The following is a 20,929-nucleotide window of genomic DNA, read 5'->3' as shown; positions in this document are numbered from 1 at the left end:
TTCAAGAATTCTTATGAAGAAGACCTGGGATATTAATTCACTTCTGCTCATTTTCTGCTGGTTCTCTTGGCTGGCCACACCTTGGAACTGCATGGGAGTACTATATTTAGGACCCATTTGTCCTGGGTGATCGTGTGCCAATTTTGTGAAAAAAGTGCTAGCTTTCCCCCTAAGGGTGCTGCCAAAAGATAAATGCTTGGCATTGGCAGAGGGAAGTCATTGGGACTGTTTCCTATATGGCTGTGATTTGTCTTCTCCGCTTTTGGAGGTAGAAGCACCCCATTGTTTGGGCCTGTATGAGCCCTGGGGCTGTTGTCTGCCTCTAGGGCATCTGTATCTGCCTCTTTGTGGCCTGTCTGACACGGGAAAAGACCAATTCTTAGAAGGCCAGTTCCAGCTAAATCAGGGTGGCTGTACCTGTAAGAAATCCTTCACTGTCTACATAGATTTAGCTTTATCCTCCATTTTCTTCAACACCTCTTCTGCCTTAACACCAAACAAAGTATCATGCTGTAATGGAGCATCCAATAATTTTGCTTCAACATGATCAGGCAGAGTCTGTTCCTTTAACCAAGCATGCCTTCTAATAACAGAACCTGTTACAGCGGCCCTGCAAGAGGTCTCCAGTGAATCATAACCACATTGCAAAGTATGTTTTCCCACTTGTTCAGCTGCATGCAATAAATCCTGCAATTCCTTGTTCTCAGAACATTCAGAATTTGTCAAAATTTTCTGTTTTAACAGAGACATTAAGTATCGCTGATGTTTAAGCATATGAAACTGACAATTTAAAGCCCTTACAGCCAAGGTAGCAGAAGTGTAAACTTTTTTTCCCCCATCTGTCTGAGGGGACAGGGTTTTTTGCAGTAGCAGCCTTGATCCCTTTGGGACCCTGAGAAATAGTTTCTGGGTCAGCAGCAGGGTTTTTATATAGAAATTTATGAGAATCTGGAACCCTGTAGTATCTGTCTGGCTTAACAGCTGCAGGAGGTAGAGAGTCGGGAGACAGCCGGACTCTGAAAATACATCATCTACAATGTCTAGAACAGGTGGAATAGCAAGAGGTCTGTGCTGAGGTAGTAGAAGAAAGTCTCCATGAAGCCCAAGGCCTGCAGTACTTTCCTTGCTGTTAGTTTGTCCTGCTTTGTTAATGCCAAGAAGTAAAGAGGTAGTTGTTCTTGTTTTTCTGCAGTTAGGAATGCCACCTGTTTTACTGTGTCCAATTCTGCACCCAAGAATGTTCTTGTTTGGGATGGTATCAGTCTTGACTTTTTTAAATTGACTGTGTATCCCAGGGCTTGTAGTAAGCAAATGACTCTTTGTAAGTCTTGTGTCAGCTTGCTTTTGTTGTCCGCTTGTATCAGGCAGTCGTCCAGGTATGGATAAATTTGGATTCCCTGTAGCCTGCAATGAGCGATTACTGATGCCAGGCATTTTGTGAATACTCTGGGCGCAGTAGATAAGCCAAAGGGCAATGCTGAGAATTGATAATGCTCTGATCCTGCAAGAAATCTGAGGTATCTTCTGCAATTTGGTCGTATGGGGACGTGCAGGTATGCCTCCTTGAGATCTAGAGTTACCAGCCAACACTCCTTGCCCAGCATGGGAAGAAGTTGCTGTAGGGTCAGCATTTTGAATTTTGGAACAATGATGAATGTGTTTAAAGCGGACAGGTCGAGAATAGGTCTCCAACTTTTCTCTTTTCTTGGCACTAGGAAGAGTCTGGAATAAAATCCTTTGCCCTGTTCTGTAGGTGGCACCCTTTCCACAGCTCTCATCTTTGTTAATTGAGCTATCTGTTTTAGAGCTTGTTTTTTGATTTGGTGGTAGGTTTGGCATTCCTCTTTTTACTGGTAAGGTGTGGAAATGAAACCTGTAGCCTTGGTCTATAGTTTGCAAAATCCACTTGTCTCTTGTGATATAGTGCCAATTTTTTGAAAATAAGGCTAACTTTCCGCCTAAGGGTGCTGCTATTTGTTCCCTGGAAGGCGGTGTCAGAGCCAAGTCACTGTGTTTGTCCTGTTGCAGTGGCAGTGGTTGTGTCTGTGCCTCGTTGGGTATTGCCTTGCCACTGGCGTCCTCTGTAGGCACCTCCTCTGGATTGATTTCTGCCTCTGGAACGTCTATTCCTGCCTCTCTGAGATTTAGAGGAGTCTGGAAAGGACCAATTTTGGAAGGCCAGTTCCTGCTAAACCTTGGGGCTGAACCTGTAAGAAATCTTTAACTGTTTGTACAGATTTTGCCTTCTCTTCCATTTTCTTCATTACTTGCTGGGCAGGAGAACCAAATAGACTGACCTTATCCATAGGAGCATCTAATAGCTTTGCTTTAACATGATCCGGCAAGACCTGTTCTTTCAACCATGCATGCCTTCTTATAACTGTGCCAGTCATGGCTGATCTAAATGAAGCCTCCAGTGCATCATAGCCACATTTTAAAGAATGGTTACTAACCTGCTGAATGTTATTCACCATTTCTAAAACATATTTCTTATCTAAGGAATCATCAGAGGACAGTTTCTTAGTTAACTGATCAAGCATAAACTCTTGGTATGGGATCATATGAAACTGACAGTTCAAAGCTCTAGCTGAGAGAGTAGCAGAGGTGTATACTTTTTTACCCCATCTCTCTAAGGACCTGGATTCCCTTTCAGAAGGGAGAGGGTTTTTCGCTGAGGTAGAAGCTACTGCCTTAGGCCCCTGGGAGATAGTCTCAGGATCTGCAAGGGGAGCCTTGTATAAGTGGTGATGAGTGTCCGGTACCCTGTAAAACCTATCGGGCTTGGCAGGGGCTGGAGGTAAAGTATCAGGAGCAGTGCAAACATCATTAAATGCATCATCCACAACTGGTAGAACTGGAGGTATAGCTAAGGGCCTATGTTGCGGTAAGTGTAGAAAGGTCCTAAGCCTTTTTCTTGAATCTGAGAAATCTTGTCCCTGCCATTGGAATTGCTCTCTCATGGCATGTAAGGTTTCCCCAAAGGAAAACTCCTCTGGTGGAGAGGCAGAAGGTATAGATTCTTCAGCATCGGAATCTTCATAAGTAGAAAATGGAGCCTCTGGATGGTCTGTATTGTCTGAGTCATTAGAAGAGTCATCTGAGGACACTGGCTCAGGGGGCTCTGCTCTAGGTCTCTTTTCTGGAGGTTGAGAGGCCCTGTCTGGGTGAGATTGGGATCCCCTTATTAAAGAGATGAGATCCTCTGCCAAAGTAAGCATTTGGGAACTGGAACTGGGCCTGTGAGAGGGGGGCTTAACAGGCACAGACTTAGTAGTTTTGGCTGCTTTAGCCCTGGCAAAGGCCTTTATAGACATGGCTGCAGGAGGCCTAGCAGCACCACGTGCTGGGGTAGAGACATCCAAAGGGATGGTGTCCGATAATTCTAGAGAAACCACATTAGTAGGCAAAACTTCAGAGGCCAGATTCAACTAGGGTAACAGGAGCCTCGGTAGTAGTCATGGATTCGCTGAAGATTGACCCGTTTGCTCGGTTTCGCCAAAACAGAGACACTTTCGCGGTTTGCTTAACCGTGGTTTCGCCAAAACCGCGGACCGTGAGTGTCGGTCTTTTCTTTCGTTTTAACAATTTGCGGTTGGAGGATCCGACGGCATAATGTATGCAAAATCTGAGCCGAAAACTGTTCAGCAAACTCCGACCGCCTAAGCGTTCGCCGGTTGAAAGACGCACAGGCTAAACAGGCTGCTACGTCGTGGTCTGGGCCTAAACAAGGTAAGCAGTAAGAGTGGAAATCTTTATGAGGTATTTGTTTCCCACAAGTTAAACAGTTATTCACTTTTTCTGACATCGGCTGAGGCAAGAAAGAGTCCCCAACGGGTACTTAGCTTTTAGAAGTCTTCGAAGTAGTATTCGGTAGTAATAATCTCTGGATCTGACCGACCGGCACTTGCGAACAGCTTCTGCTTCAGGCGCCACGCGGCAAGAAAGACTGAGGAAAATGGCGTCGGCTGATGCCTTTATACCCGAAGACCAGCAGAGATGACGTCGGGTGAAGTGCGACACCAGCCGAGGCCAGACCCAGACTTTGGAATCCGGCCGACCGAAGGGCTGCCTGACGACAGGACAACCTATTTGTTAGGACTGCAGATGCATCCTTGAAGGACATTCTGAATAATCTTGGCTCTCCCAGTGGAAATGCTCCCTCATGGTATGCAGTGTTTCCCCAACTGAGTAATCCTCAAGAGGAGAAGCTGAAGGAATAGATTCTTCAGCATCAGAATCCTCATAGGGAAGAATAGAGTATCCCCGTTCTGAAGAGGAGTCAGAGGAAATGGAAACCTGATCAGAGGAATCATATTCAGTATCTTGCCTAGGCCTCTTATCAGGAGGGGGATGGGAACCACTGATCAAAGTAATTAGGTCTTCGGCCATTTTGAGCATCTGTTTCTTAGGCATGGAAGTCTGTCCTGGAAAATGTTGTACTTGTTTCCTTGTCTTTAAAACTGTTTTAGTCTTTGTCTTGGATGCTGAAGTTGGCTTGATATAAAGCTGTGTAGGTCTGAAAACACCCTCAAAAGCCGATGCCTGCTCAGCGGCTCCGGACCCATCTGAGGGATTAGTTTCCGAAGGCCCAATACCTTCAGTATCCAGAGGCCAAGTTGTCTCCATGTGGGAGTCGGAGGCAGCCTGTGGCTCTGAGGTAGCGGGTGTCAGGGGCTGCGAAAGCGCCTCACTGATAACCGGCGACTGGCCTAGAAGAGGCTTCGTCGGTTTTGGACCTCGGATGCCTGTCCTTTTCTTTTTCCTTGCGCTTTTTATGAATTCCGATCATCGGTTGTTCCGACAGCATTATATAGTGAAACCTTCGGCCAAAGTAATGAAAAGCAAAATCATACCGATGCTTAATAGGGCGTTGGTTAAATCTAGCACAAAACCGACAACTAGCAACATCGTGGTCAGGGCCTAGGCAAGGAATACAGTAAGAATGAAAAGCCTTATGAGGTATTTGCTTCGCACAAGAAATACAATTGTTAACTTTTTCTGACATCGGTCTGGAGCAAGAAAAAAGTTTCCACAACGGGGTACTTAGCTTTATAGAAGACTTCGGATCTGAAATTCAATTTTGAAAATCTCAGGAGTCGGCCAACCAGCACTTGCGAACTGCTTTTGCTTCGGGCACCGCGCGGCAAGAAAGACTGAAGAAAATGGCATCGGCTGCATCTTTTATACCCCTGGCGCACTGACGTCAGGGAAGAGGCGACAGCAACCGACGCCAGACCAGGACTTTGGAATTCAGGCCGACTGCGGGTAGCCTGCCAGCAGGATAACCAAAGTGTAATGACTGCAACAGTGAAACACGATGAACATCCATGTGCAGCCACAATCAAACTGCAAGGAGAGTAGAAAAGTCCTTGTGAACTTTTGGGATGCCAAAGGCTGCAAGAATCAGTGGGTTTGAAATAGTGAGGAATTTATATGTATCCAATGATACAACCCCCTGCATCAAGGCATCCTCAAGGAACAAATCAATATTATATAAGCAATAGCTTTCTCATTACTGGACACAGTGGTGTAATTCTTAGAATCCTTTAACAGATTAAACATATGACAAATGTAATCAGATTTGTCAGCTAATACAATCCTGCCCCCTTTATCAGGGGCCATCAATCTTAATGTAGGTCCAGGTCTTAAATTAAATAAGATGTCCCTTTCCTCCTTAGTCAAATTAAAATGTTGACGTTGGTAAGATCTGGTCAAATTGAAAAAATCTCTCATACCTTCCTTCAAAAACAGATAGGGTGGAATTCAATGGGGGTTATAAATACTTATTTTTTTAAAACATGTTCAGATGGTTCACCTTAATATGTGCATTATTAAAAGCCAATTAAAGATTGAGTTCCCAAGTAAATAATTTAAATTTGACTATTAAATCAGAAATGTCCAAGTTAGTGTGAGGAACAAACTTGAGACCTTTAATAAAAAGGGAAAAATGTATCTTATTAATAAGAATGTCTGTGTAATTATAGATACTGAAACCTTTATAAGAGAACATTAACCCATCATGGTAGGACATAATACTGTCAGCAGAAAAGTACAGTTTTGTACCTACCATAAATGTAGATGTTTGAGTGCTAATACAGCTGCAGTCATAACAGATGGGTTTTCCTGCCGTCAGGCGGGTCCTCGGTCGGCCGAATTCCAAAGTCTAGGTCCAGCGTCGGATGTCGTCGCTTCTTCCCTGACGTCAGTGCGACAGGGGTATAAAAGAACCAGCCGACGCAATTTTCTTCAGTTTTTCTTGCCCCCGATGTCAGGTGCCCCCAGAAGGAAGGCAATACATAAATTTATGTAATAATGCAATGCAATATAATCAAAAAACAGTAGTTGCAAGCAAATACACCATAAAAGAATACCCCAATCAGGTTGTATGAGGAGGTGTTATTCATTAGGCCTGTCCCAAGAGGGGAAGGAGGGAGGGAAACCTAGACTGCAGCTGTATTAGCACTCGAACATCTACATTTATGGTAGGTACAAAACTGTACTATGTTCACCGTGCATACAGCTGCAGTCATAACAGATGGGTAGAATCCCAAAGCTAAAAAAGGGGTGGTAGGCACTAAGTGGAACTAGGAGGAGCCAGGATGCCCTGCAAGACTGCAGTGGCAAAGCCTGCTCTAAGTTTGGAGTATAATGGTAGGTGATAGTGCTTGGAGAAAGTATGTACAGAACTCCAAGTGGCTGCTTCCAAAATATCTTTGGTAGGAACCCCCCTGAGGAAAGCTGCAGAGGTAGCTGTGGCCCTTGTAGAGTGAGATCTGATGCCTGCAGGTACAGTTTTACCATGAAAAGAGTAACAAAAGCGTATGCAGTGGGCTATCCATTTTGAGATTGTCTGTTTGGAAATAGGCTTCCCTTAAGCACCTGTAGCATAGGACACAAAGAGTTGCTCTGATTTTCTGAAAGGCTTTGTTCTGTCCAAATAATAACGTAGCTGTCTGTGAATGTCCAAGGAATGTAGTAGTCTCTCCCCTTTGTTTTGAGGATTAGGGTAAAAGGTAGGTAAATTGGATAGCCTGATTCAAGGCTACCCTGGATACTACCTTTGGCATAAAGGAAGGATTGGTTCGTAAGGAAACTCTGTCCTGATGGAAAATGATGAAAGGCTGCATAGCCATGAGGGCTTGTAGTTCCAAAACCCTGTGAGCTGAGGTGATAGCCAGAAGGAAGGCTGTTTTCCAGGACAAGTATTGCAGTTCTGTTGAAGCAGCTGGCTCAAAAGGAGGCAAGGTCAGTTTTTCTAGAATGAAATTGAGGTCCCAAGCAGGTACTGGTTGCTTCCTTGGGGGTTTTATATTCTTAGCCCTCTGAGGAACTGTCTTAAGAGGGGGTGAGAGAATAAAGGAGGATCAGTGTAGTATTCTGCAGAAATAGCTGAGGCATGGATTTTGATGGAGGAGAATGAAAGTCCACTGCTTAGCATCTCAGGTAGGTACTGTAATATTTGAGGTAAATTCAGTATTCCAGGATTCTGACCCTTTTTCTGATTCCAGGCACAAAACCGTTTCCATTTTGCGGAGTAGACTTTTCTAGTAGACGGCCTTCTGGCCTCCAAAATGACATCCTGCACCTCCTTGGAGAGTAGGGTCTGTTGTGAATTTAAGGAATCTTCCATGCGGCTAGATTGAGTGTTTTCAGCTGACTGTGAAGAGTTTTGAAGTTGTGCTGAGTCAGTAGAAGAGGCATCAGAGGCAGGATCCATGGTGGGAAATGTGTCAGGCTCCTCAGGAGTGGGTACCAGTGTTGTCTTGGCCAGTCTGGAGCAATGAGAATCATCTTTGGTCTGTCTGCTCTGGCTTTCAATAGAACTTTGGGCAGCAGAGGAAGAGGTGGAAAGGCATAAACTGTTATTGTTGTCCAACTGAAAGAGAGTGTGTCCACTTTCCAGGCCTGTGGATGAAATGTCCTTGAGCAGAATTTTGTCAATTGGTGATTTCAGTGGGTGGCAAAGATCTATGTCTGGCCTTCCCCATGCTTAAATTATCCTTGTAAAAACTTGAGGATGCAACTTCCATTCGTGTGGATCTGTCATATTTCTGCTTAGGTTGTCTGCCAGGGTGTTTTCCTTGCCTGGCAGGTACTGTGCTTGAAGTTGGATTTGTAATTCCAGAGCCATGTTCCAAAGAGACATGGCTAGCCTGCATAGGGGATATGAATGGGGTCCTCCCTGTTTGTTTATGTACCACATTACTGTGGTGTTGTCTGTCCTTATCAATAGCTGGGAAGGATGCAGTAGGTCTTTGAAAGCCATAATAGCATTTATTACTGCTAGCATTTCCTTTTGATTGATGTGTAGGTGCTTTTCTTTTTGGGACCATTTGCCCTGAATGCACCGATCTGTCATGTGCGCCCCCCAGGAGTAGTCCGAGGCGTCTGTTGTAATGACTTGATTTGCTTGAGGCTTGCAGAATGGGAGACCTGTGTTTCTTTGGCATGCTTGAGCCCACCACAGAAATTCCTTTTGAAGACATGGAATCAGTGGTATAACTGTTTCCAAACTGTGGCTGTGTTGAGACCATAAGTTTTTTAGGTACCATTGAAGTTTCCTCATATGCAGCTTTGCACATGGGATTAGCAGGATGCAAGATGCCATGAATCCCAGAGCCTGCAGGATTTTCCTTGCAGTCAGCCTGGTGAAGGTTGCCAGTTTTCTGAAGTATTGAGCTAGTTGCCCTTGTTTCTCTAGCGTGAGGTAGGCCATCTGGGTATTTGTATTCAAGCTGGCACCCAGGAAAATTATTGTTTGAGAGGGTATTAGCCTTGATTTCTTTTTGTTGACTGTGTATCCCAGAGAATTCAACAACATTATTACAAACGCCAGATGTTTCAGAAGTATGTGTTTGCTGTCCGCTTGGATCAGGCAGTCGTCCAAATATGGGTATATTTGTATCCCTTGAAGTCTGCAGAAGGCAATTACTGATGCCAGGCATTTCGTGAACATTCTGGGCGCAGTAGATAAGCCAAAGGGCAATGCAGGAAATTGACAATGGGTTGAACCTGCAAGAAATCTGAGGTATCTTCTGCAATCTTGTCTGATTGGAACATGCAGGTATGCCTCCTTGAGGTCCAATGTTACCAGCCAAGACTCATTGCCCAGCATGGGAAGAAGCTGCTGTAATGTGAGCATCTTGAATTTTGGTACGAGTAAAAATGTGTTTAGGATGGATAGGTCCAAAATAGGTCTCCAATCTTTGCCCTTTCTTGGTACCAGAAATAGTCTGGAATAAAAACCTTGACCCTGTTCTTGTGCAGGTACCTCTTGAATAGCTTTCATGTCCATGAGATCTGAAATTTGTTTTTGTGTCTCTGCCCTTTGATTGTGTGGCAGGTTTGGCATGCCTCTCATTTTTGGAAGGGTGTGAAAGTGGAATCTGTAGCCTCTGTCTATAATGTCCAGGATCCATTTGTCTTTTGTGACAATATGCCAATTTTTCGAAAATAATGCCAGTTTTCCGCCTAAAGGTGCTGCCATTTGAGCCTTGCTTGGCATGCAAAGGGGAAAGTCATTGGTTCTGCTTTCTGAATGGCTGTGAACTATCCTCACCACCTCTTTGTGTAGGTGCTTGCCATTGTCTGCCTCTAAATGATCCTTGAGATTGCCCTCTACCCCTCGGGCGCCTGTATCTACCTCTTTGGGGTCTGTCCGTGGCTGGAAAGGACCAATTTTTTGAAGGCTAATTTCTACTGAAACGTGGAGGTTGTACCTGTAGGAAATCTTTCACTGTTTGCATCGATTTTGCCTTTTCCTCCATTTTCTTTAATACCGCCTCAGCTTTAACACCAAACAATACATCTTTTTGAAGAGGTGCATCTAGTAATTTAGCTTTGACATGATCTGGTAAGGTTTGCTCTTTGAGCCAAGCATGTCTACTTATGACTGATCCTCTAACAGCAGCTCTACATGAGGCCTCTAAAGCATCAAAACCACATTGCAAGGTATGTTTACCTACTTGCTCTGCACTATGTAACAAATCCTGCAACTCCTTCAAGTCTGGTTGTGCAGGTTGTGACATTTTGCTTTTCAACTGAGATAACAGAAACTGTTGATACTTTAACATATGGAACTGACAGTTTAATGCCCTCACGGTTAAGGTGGCCAAGGTGTATACCTTTTTCCCCCACCTTTCTAAAGCTCTGGAATCTCTCTCTGAAGGTAATGGATTTTTGGCAGTGGAGGCCTTAATTCCCTTGGGACCCTGTGAAATAGTTTCTGGGTCAGCCGCATGGCTTTTGTATAGGAATTGGTGTGAATCAGGAACCCGGTAATACCTGTCAGGCTTGACTGGAGCTGGAGGTAAAGAATCTGGGTTAAAGCTGGCCTCCGAATACACATCATCTAGTATGTCTAAGACAAGAGGTATAGCCAGAGGCCTGTGCTGAGGGAGCAAGAGGAAATCCCCAAGCCTTTTCTTGGAGTCTGAGTACTCTTAGCCTTCCCAGTGGAAGTGTTCCCTCAAGGTATGTAAGGTTTCCCCAAAAGAGTAATCCTCGGGGGGGGGGGGACAGAGGGAATGGACTCCTCTGCATCAGAATCTTCAAAAGGGGAGTATGAATGTTCCTGGTCTTCAGAATGTTCAGAAGTAATGGAGGCCTGGTCCGCGGAAGGGTATTCTTCCTCCACTCTGGGCCTTTAGTCCGAGGGGGGTTGAGAACCCCTGATAAGAGTAATCAAATCCTCAGCCATTTTGAGCATCTGCTTTTTAGGCATGGGGCCTTGAGAGGGGCCCTGTGGAGCTTGTCTTTTAGTATGCATGGCTGCTTTAGACTTAGTGAAAGCCTTAATGGAAAAAGAAGAAGGCCTGAAGACACCTTGAGAGGTGGCAGGCCTGTCTAAACTCTGAGTTTCCCCGCCAAGAGTGGCTTCGGTATCTGTAGTCGGGGTGTGGGCCGAAGAGCCTGCGACCTCGGGCACAGAAGACACCGCCAAAGAAGTGTCATCAGTAGTCAGGGGCTGCGTAGGCGCCTCGCTGAGAACCGGAGCATCTGTAGTCGGCTTTAGCGTGGTGTCGGTAGAAGTCGCGGACCTCGTATGTCGGTCCTTATCTTTGCGTCTTTTACTCAAAACTGGAGTCGTAGTATCAGACGACATAATGTAATTAAACTTTTTGCCAAAATAGTGTTGGGCGAACTCCACCCGACGCTTAATAGTGCGTCTGTTGAATGTAGCACAAAAACGACAGGCCGAGACGTTGTGGTCTGGGCCTAAGGAAGGAATGCAGAGGGAATGAAAATCCTTATGCGGTATTTGCTTCCCACATGAAATGCAATTATTAACTTTGTCTGACATCGGTCTGAGGCAAGAAAAGTTTCCCCAATGGGGTACTTAGCTTTCAAGAAGACTTTGGTTGAAAATATTCATAATCTCAGGAGCTGGCTGACCGGCACTTGCGAACTGCTTCTGCTTTGGGCACTGCACGGCAAGAAAGACTGAAGAAAATGGCGTTGGCTGGTTCTTTTATACCCCTGTCGCACTGACGTCAGGGAAGAAGCGACGACATCCGACGCCGGACCTAGACTTTGGAATTCGGCCGACCGAGGACCCGCCTGACGGCAGGAAAACCCATCTGTTATGACTGCAGCTGTATGCACGATGAACATCATCAATCCGTATACCTAGGCCAGGGCATGTTAGTAGCTCCTTTTCCGGCCCTTCCCCCTCCCTTGTCCCCTCCTCTCTATAGCCAGAGAAAACTGGTTTGGGAGGTGGGAAAAATTGTGATTATTTGTGTTGTACGGAATATCGAACCGATCGTTTCTGACCTACGTGGTAACAGAAGAAAATTATCATTATAATCACCACCCAGGAATGTGGAAGGCGGTTATCGAAACCTTTTAATGGGTCAGTGACAAGATCATGATCAGAAAAACCCTCCAGACTATCAATGTTATGTAACCCGCTAATAAAAACATAACTACTGTGCAAATATTTAGGCAGAGAATAGGCAGAATTACAGTTATATTCATTTAAGTCCCTGGTAAATTTTTTATCCTCTTTTTTTGGCTACATTAATTTTAACTTGTGCATCTACTTTAGAAAAAATATGGTCATATTTAAATTTAAGATCAAACAAAAAGATCCTTAGTAATCTAATCATTTAAGACAGATATATCATCTAAAAGTTTATGAAGTACTTTGGAATTCAAGTTCATAATAAAGTTAAAAAGGTCGAAACCATGATGGTCGAACATCAAAAAAAGTTCAGAGTGTCACCAACCTATTGGGGAATTTGTACACCCACAGACCCTTCAGGACCCTTTTACATTCAAGGCATTCTGACAAAATCATGTTATCAACTTGGAGGTTTAGGTTACACACCTTCATTAATTTTTGTCAAGTGCTCATGTCCGTGTTGTTATCCAATCGATCTGAACCAGAAAAATAACAAAAGTTCCAAAGTTGTCAGTCTTGTAAATCCCTGTGAAGAGGTGGTTATGAACGATCCATTCGATGTACAGGATCTGCTGGTGGTGAAAAACAAGGGTTGAAAATTGGTAACAGGACCGTTGATACGCCATATGTTCATCTAATGTGAACCGGAAGGAGGAGATGCTGCCACAATCCCACTAGGAGGAATGGGGGTGAAAGAGGAAGAAAGTCTTTCCACATGTGCAGTTAAAGTAGCACAATGCTGTGTCAAAAGGGAGATTGGTTGAGCAAGATCGCCCTGCATAAAATCATTGCTGGCTGCCCCATGATAGTCAGTTGTTGCAAATTGCAAAGAAGGAATCGTTGAGGGATCAGAATGCCCTTCCACAGTAGTGGAATGGTGGAATCACCCAATAACACTGCACACCAGCAGTAAACTCAGAACCAGTAAGTAGGGAGAATGAGCACTAGCTGCAAGAATGAGTTCTACCTTGAAAATTTTTTAGAGAGAATGTGAACATATTTCCAGGATGTTCCAGGGAAGGGGTTACCCTTCAAATCCTTTGGCTCCCATATGTAGGAAGTTTTTGGTGGTTGTGGTACAAAGTATTGTCCACTTTTAGTTGTGACTCCACAGTTTATTTTACGACAATAACACACAATGGGGATTTTTTAATATTCTAATTCTTTCACTATTAAATATACTTCTGATTTTAACTTAAAACATATTGTCCACAAGTACTGTAACATTTTTAAGGTGAACGATAAGATTTTTAATACTCTTGTTGAATCACCTAAAATATAGTGTTCAAAACAGGAAAAAAATATTAAATGCTTTTGGGAATGTTCCGTTTCCCACTTTTCAACCAAATTAAATATAGGTATTCATAGGTGTGGGACTTGTGGACAATGCCCCTTCATTTTATAACAGGAATCTATTACCCTGGATAATTACTGACATTCTGTACCTAAACTGGCAAATGGTAAATGTGGCACCAGAGGGTTGATATAGAATAGTTGTGTAAAATCTTACCATAACCATAGATGTCCTTCTCTTCCATGTTGCAGTATTCTAGCTGTGGGATTTCCTACCCTCAGCCAACATGTGTTGGCTCCTATACAAAAGTTTCAGCTTGGCTGTTGCAGCGTGCATGGAACGTCAGACTAAGGCCATAAACCAGGGGCCTTAAATGTGGCATCTACATGCATAATCCTCAAAACTTGAAGGCCAGCAGGTAGAGAAGAAGGCCCAGCAGGAGGAATGCCAATGGAGACAGGTGTGTGACCTTGGTATCCTTCAGTAGCATTGATATGTCCAGGTTATAGCTGGGAATAAAGGAGAATGAAGAGGGGGTAATAGTCGGTGGGAAGGAATACTACAACATGGAAGAGAAGGACAACTATGGTTATGGTAAGATTTTACACAACTATTCTATGTCCTTCTATTCCTATGTTGCATTATTCTAGTTGTGGGAGAGTACCACAGCTTAGACGAGTGAGAGGGTGGTGGATGTGGAGGAGGATTCTACAAAGCCCTGCAGGATTGCCCTGGCAAATCCTGCCAGTGCTCTGGAGACTTGGTCAAGTTTGTAGTGTTTGGTGAAAGTGTGGATGGTGGACCAAGTGACTTGCTTCCATAATGGATGCCGTGTCCAGACCTTTTTATGAAAGCCTTGGAGGCGGCCACTGCCATAGTGTAATGGGCCTTTACTCCCACTGTTTTTTTTTTCCATGGTGGAAGTAGCAGAGACAAATGGCTTTCCTGATCCAGCATGCAATGGTTTGTTTGGAGACTGCCTTGCCCAGGGCTCTGGGGTGGAAGGAGACAAAAAGTTGCTTAGATTTCCTAATGGGCTTGGTTTTGTCCAGGTAGAATCTTAGTTGCCGTGCACATCCAAGGAGTGCAATATCTTCTCCCCTTCATTAGTGGGAGAGGGAAAGAAAGTGGGTAGATGGATAAAATGGTTTAGCAACAAGTCATTGACCACCTTGGGCATAAAGGAGGGATTAGTTTGCAGGGTGACTCTGTCTTTGTGGAAGGTGGGGTAGGGGGGGCAGGCCATTAAGGCCTGCAACTCTGACACCCTTCTGGCTGAAGTGATAGCCACTAGGAGGATTGTTTTCCATGTACACATCTGTAGTGAAGATGTCCCAGCTGGTTCAAAAGGGTGCTGGGTACGTTTTTCCAGGATGTAGTTAAGGTCCCAGGGTGGAGGGATAGGTTTCTTTGGCGGTCTCATGTGTAAGACCCCTTTAAGGAAGAGCTATATGTCGAGCCTAGCTAGCAAGGGGGGGATCAAGGGGCAAGCAGGCTTATATAGCAGAAAAGTGTACTTTCACTGAAGAATAGGAAAGCCCGCTTTTAATCAAATGACACACACAAGCAAGAACAAGGAGGGCATCATCAGAGCAAGGATCCCTGCCCATGTCCTGACATCACTTTGTAAATCTTTCCCACTTAGTTAGGTAAGATTTTCTGGTGGTAGAGGTTTTCTTGCCTCACTCAGGGCTGAAAGAACATCCTCTGAGTAGTGGTGTCTGAAGGGGATCAAAAGTTTATCACCCACAGAGTCAGGGATAACATCTGCAAGTGTGGGTGGAGGAGAGTTCCTTTTTCTTGCATCTGTAGGTCCACCTTGTAGGGTAACATGTACTGATTGCCTCTGGCTAAATTGTGAAGTAGGGGGAACCAATGCTGCCTTGGTCAGTAGGAAATCAATAACAAGATTTTTGGTTTGTCCTCCTTGATTTTCAGGAGGACTTTCTGAATCATTGGGAGGGGGGTGAAGGCATAAAGAAATTTCCCCTCCCAAGAGATGTTGAAAGCGTCCACTCTCCATGCTAGAGGGGGGGAGTAGGTCTTTGAGCAGAAGGTCTGCAGCTGCCTGTTCTGGGGAGAGGCAAACAGGTCTATTTGTTGAGTACCTCACCGGTGGACTATATCTAGGAAGACCATCCTGTCCAGCATCCATTCATGCTGGTGAGAGGAAATCCTGCTTAGGAGATCTGCTTGCTTGTTGTCCTGCGAGGGGATGCAGCTCGCCTGCAGGAACAAGTTGTGTCAAGAGGCTAGGTCCCATATCAGCAGGGTAAGTCTACACAGCTGAGACTTTGTTCCTCCCTGTTTGTTGAGGTACCACATAATAAGTGGTATTGTCGGTCACTATCAGAAGCACCCCGGTACAAGAAGAGGAGTAAAAGCTCTTTAGAGCTAGGAAGACTGTTGTCATTTCCCTGACATTGATGTGTTTGGCCTGTAGAGAAGGGTGCCACTTTTCCTGAACCCTGTAGGATGCCAGTGTCACCCCCCCAACCTGAATCTGAGGCATCTGTATGGATTGTTTGGGTTGGGGTGGGGGGAAGAGATGGAAGTCCCGGGTTTAGTTGTACTTGCTGGATCCACCAGCTGATTTCTGTCTTTAGACAGGGAAGGAGGGGAATAACCTGTTCTAAGTGATGCAAGTGTTGGGACCAAATGTTTTTGAGGTACCACTGCAGCTTGCGCATGTGCATTTTGGTCAGTGGTAGCATGGGGGTGGTTGCTGCCATTAAGCCTAGGAGATGAAAAAATTGCCTTGCCATCACCTTCTGGGAGTGTAGGATTTCCTTGAAGTGGGAAGTCAGGGATAGAACCTTGTCCTGTGGGAGAAAGGCCTTCATTTTGTCTGTACTGATTCTGCAGCCTAGGAAACTATTGTCCTGGTCTGGGTTCAATGAGAACTTTGGGAGATTGATGGTGAACCCTAGAGTTTGCAGAAGGGACATGGTGAAGTGCAGATGCCTTGAGAGGGTATCTTTTGACTCTGCTAGTGTAAGGATGTCATCCAGATATGGGTAAATCTGGATTCCCTGAGTTCTGAAGAAGGCAATGACTGGGGCTAGGCACTTTGGTTTATCCACTGCCCCCCCCCAAGTGTTTAGAAAGGGCAAAGCAGTAAACTGGAAATGAGAGGAAGGCCCACCAGAAACGCAGGAATTGTCTGTGGGACATCCTGATGGGTATGTGCAGGTAGGCTTCTTTTAGGTCCAAGGTGGCCATAAAGGCCTTGGCTGGAGTAAGTGGCAGCAGAGTGGGAAGTGGCAGCATTTTGAAGGAGGGTACTTGAAGGTGGAGCTTTAGAAAGGAGAGATCTAAGATGGGTCTCCAGGGGCCATCTTTTAGAAAAGAGAGATCTAAGATGGGTCTACAGGGGCCATCTTTTTTGGGAACCAGGAAGAGACGGGAGTAGAATCCCTTTCCTTGCTGTCCTGAGGGAACAGGCTCTATGGTCTCTAGCTTCAGCAGGTCTGACAAAACTTGTTTTTTGGGGGGAATGGAATGCCTTTCCTGGGTGTTTTTTCTTTCCAGGATAGGAAGTACCCTTTTTGGATAATGGATAGGACCCATTAGTCCATGGAGATGATTTGCTAGAAGGGGAGGCAGTGGAAGGGGTGCAGAAAGTGGTAGGTGGGCAAGGCAGTCGCTCATTACTGGGACCTCCTCTGTCCTGAAAGGATTGTCTGGGCTGAGGAGGTGGTGCAGCAGGTCTGGACATGGTAGGTCTTCTTGCCTCTCTTCTAGATCTGGAAGAGGAAGCAGCTGTCTGAGGAAGGTTATGCCTTAAAAAGGTAGTTTTAGCAGGGTGGTTCCTATAATACTTGGGAATGAGGTACACCAGCAGACGTTTGATGTCCTGTAATTTTTTACTTTTTTCCTGCAGATTCTTGAAGAGGTCTGCAGATTGTTTTCCAAAAAGGAAATTGTGATCCAGGGGGGCATCCAAGATCTTGGACTTGAAGTCTTCTGGGAGATTCTGGAGTCTCAGCCAGGAGCATCTCCTGAGAAGAGAAGCAGATGCCGCAGAGCGGGCAGATGCTTCTGCAGCATCGTAACTGCATCTAATGGAGTGCCTTGCTACTTGCTGAGCCAAGAACAGTTTGGGGGAAATATCAGCCTTAATGGGGCTGTCAGGAATAGAAGCCAGCATGGAGGAAGCTTGGGACACCAAGTCTGGAGCATACTTAGTCATGTGGGTATGACAATTAATGGCTCTGAAAGTCAATGTGGAGAATGTGTATATCTTCTTGCCAATCCTATCCATAGATTTGCTATCTTTATCTCTGGGTATGATGGAGGCGGAAGGAAACAGTCTAGACTGTTTATCAGGGGCAATGGCAATTACAGCTGGGTCAGCCAAGGGTGGTTTAACTAAGAATATTTGCTCCTCTGGCACTTTATAGAAGCAGTCAGGGCACTAAAGGGCAGGTGGCTGTGAGTCTGGGGCCTTAGAAACTGAATTAAAAGCATCCAAGTAAGTAGGCAGAACCGGAGGGATAGCTGAAGGGGAGGTGGATTCTACTTGAACCAGCTCAAAGTACCTCTTTTGGGTGTCAGTCATTTGTGAAGTATCCCATTTGAAGTAATCTTTCATCTTGGTTTTGGTCTCACCAAAAGTAATATCCTCAGGGGGAGAATCCCCTTTAACAGATTCCTCATCAGGAGAATAATATTCCTGGGGAGAAGCAATCTGGGATGTACATGAAGTAGAGTCCTCTGAGGAAGAAAAGGAAGAATCATGCTCTTCCTCCCTAACCTGAGTGGTCATGGATGGGAGGGAAGAGGCAGACCTAGGGCTAAGTAAAGGCAGAGTAGTGGAGGTTGAGGCTGAAGGCCTAAGAGCCATAAAGGCCTGCATGAGAGAGGAAGTGAAGGCCTGTTAGTCTGATAGGGCTTCTGCAGAACAGGAGGTATGCTTGGTTTTCTGCTTCTTTTTGGCCAGGGTGGAAGTTGGAACCAGCCTGTAGTCAGGCTTAGAGATCCCCATTTCAGAAGTCTGGATCCTGGTTGGAGGTACCACAGAATCTGGTTCCCCCTCCGCACTGAACATCGGCTGTGCAACAGCTTCCTCAAAGTACATCGCTGAAGTCGATGGATCTGTCGGGCTCTCCTCAACTCCTAGATCAGCAGTTGCTGGGGCATCCAGTAGCGAAGCGACAGGCGAAGAAGGCCTAGGAATCTTGGCCTTCTTGCGCGGAGGTTCGGATGCGGCCTCTGATTGAGGATCCATTCTTAGGGCTAACCATTTAAGGCGCTGGTTTTCTAGGTAGAGGTTTAAAGTGGCCAAACTGCTGCACAGGGTCTTTGGCACAAATGATTGACAAATTGAGCAGGTGGAATGGTTGTGCTCCCGGCCCAAGAAAAAAACACACCTATTATGGGCGTCTTTATGGGGTATCTGGCGCCCGCATTGGCACTTTCCCTTTTTACCGGACATCAACTAAAGGCCACAACAACTAAGCCTAAGCAATAACAATTGGCTAAACAAGGAAAAACAGAAATCCAATGGGTTACTTACCTTTATTGATGAGATGTCTGAGAAGGAGCGATCGTACGATGTGTAGGTTTTCTGCGGCAGAAATGTTCCGAGGACTGTGCATGCAGACGTCACATTTAAGGCCCCTGGTTTATGGCCTTACGTCTAATGTCCCACACACGCTACAACAGCCAAGCTGAAGCTTTTGTATAGGAGCTGACGTACGAGTCGCCTGAGGGCAGGAAATCCCACAACTAGAATACTGAAACATAGGAATAGAAGTACATATAATCTCTGTATGCTCCAACTGCCCTTGTTTCTATGCTGGTAAAATGGAGAGGCAATTTTTGTAGGAGAATTTAAGAACATTGCGGGGACATCACAAAAGTACAGTTGTGTACACTTACCATAAATGTAGATGTTCGAGGGTATTCACTGTTGCAGTCATTTGGGTAATCTGCTGGCATGTTGCCCTCAGTCGGCCTGATTAACAAAGTCTTGTGTCCTGTATCAGTTGCTGTCCCTTCTTCCATGACGTCAGGGGTATAAAACATGTAGCCGATGCCATTTTCTTTAGTTTTTCTTGCCCCCGATGTCAGGTGCCCCCAAAAAGGTAGCAATATTCTAAATATATATATATATATATATATATATATATATATATATATACATATACATATACACATGCATCAATATAAACTTTACTTTCATCTACAAGCAAATACACCACATATGTTGTAGAAGACAGAGAAGGAAAGATAAACTGTAGAATGACAGGGGGATGGGAGGGTAACCTGGACTGCAACAGTGAATACACTCAAACATCTACATTTATGGCAAGTGTACACAACTGTACTATGTTCTTCATGTTTCACTGTTGCAGTCATTACATTTGGGTAGAATCCCAAAGCTATGGTTGGGAGGCTGGAGCTAAACAGCATTAGGTGAGGCTATAAGGCCCTGCAGCACTGCAATGGCAAAGCCTGCCCTGGACTTAGGGTAGAGAGGCAAATGGTAATGCTTTGTAAAGGTGTGAACAGAACTCCAAGTAGCAGCCTCTAGAATGTCCTTAGTTGGTACTCCTCTGAGAAAGGCTGCTGAAGCAGCTGCAGCCCTGGTGGAGTGAGACCTAATGCCCTTGGGCACAGGTTTGCCATGGTGTAAGTAGCAGAAATGGATGCAATGGCTTATCTACTTTAAAATTGTCTGCTTTGAAACAGCCTTTCCTTCTGATCCTGCAGCATAAGACACTAGCAATTGCTCGGTTTTTCTTAGAGCTTTAGTCCTGCTCAAGCAGAATCTTAGCTGTCTGTGTACATCCAAGGAATACAGAATTCTCTCGCCTTTGTTCTGCGGATTTGGATAAAAAGTTGGCAGATGAATTGTTTGGTTAAGAGCCGCACTGGAAACGACCTTAGGCATAAAAGTAGAATTTGTCCTCAGAGACACCCTGTCTGAGTAAAATATGATAAAAGGCTCTACAGCCATGAGGGCCTGTAGCTCTGAAACTCTTCTTGCTGAAGTAATTGCTAGTAGCAGAGCTGCCTTCCATGATAAGAACTTTATATCAGCAATAGCGGCTGGTTCAAATGGAAGCAGGATGAGCTTTTCCAACACATAATTGAGGTCCCATGCAGGTAATGGTGATCTTCTAGGAGGCCTTAAATTTTTGGTTCCTCTAAGATACTGCTTTAGTAAAGGATGAGTAAAGATTGGTGGCTCTGTATTGTAATGAGCCAAAATGGCAGAGGCATGGATTTTGATTGATGAGAAAGACAGGCCTTTGACAAGCATCTCAGTTAAGTATTGTAATATCTGAGGAATATGCGGTTTTGCTGCATCAGTTCCTTGTGCTTGATTTCAAGCACAGAATCTCTTCCATTTGTCAGCATAAGATTTTCTAGTACTAGGCCTTCTGGCTTCCAAAATAACATCCATCACAGCTTTACTGAGAGGTGTCGTCTGTATAATTACAGGATTAGCCATGCAGGCCAGGTTCAGAGTCTGTAGTTGATTGTACAGGATCTGATTGTTTTGCTGGGACAGTAGTTGTGGTTTTTGAGGCAAGGTTCAAGCTGGGTGTTGAGACAAGTTCCTTAGGATTGGGTACCGGTATTGGCGAGGCCAGTCCGGGGCAATTAATATCATCTTTGGCTTCTCTTGTCTGACTTTTAGGAGGACCTTGGGTAGAAGAGGCAGGGGAGGAAAGGCGTAAACTGATAGGTTTTTCCAACTGAAGGATAGGAAGGATAGG

At 44.9% G+C, this 20,929-nt stretch overlaps 1 protein-coding gene across 1 annotated transcript in view; it reads right to left on the bottom strand.

Moving 5' to 3' along the window:
* The window catches only part of BAG1 (BAG cochaperone 1), a 616,246-nt gene that overhangs the window by 444,481 nt on the left and 150,836 nt on the right, over positions 1 to 20,929 (bottom strand). The window lies entirely within an intron of this gene.

This window comes from Protopterus annectens, chromosome 3.part0 (assembly GCF_019279795.1).
Source record: "Protopterus annectens isolate FY-2018-M chromosome 3.part0, PAN1.0, whole genome shotgun sequence".
In the NCBI taxonomy this organism is placed as follows: domain Eukaryota; kingdom Metazoa; phylum Chordata; order Ceratodontiformes; family Protopteridae; genus Protopterus; species Protopterus annectens.
This window is presented reverse-complemented; position numbering and strand designations above follow the sequence as displayed.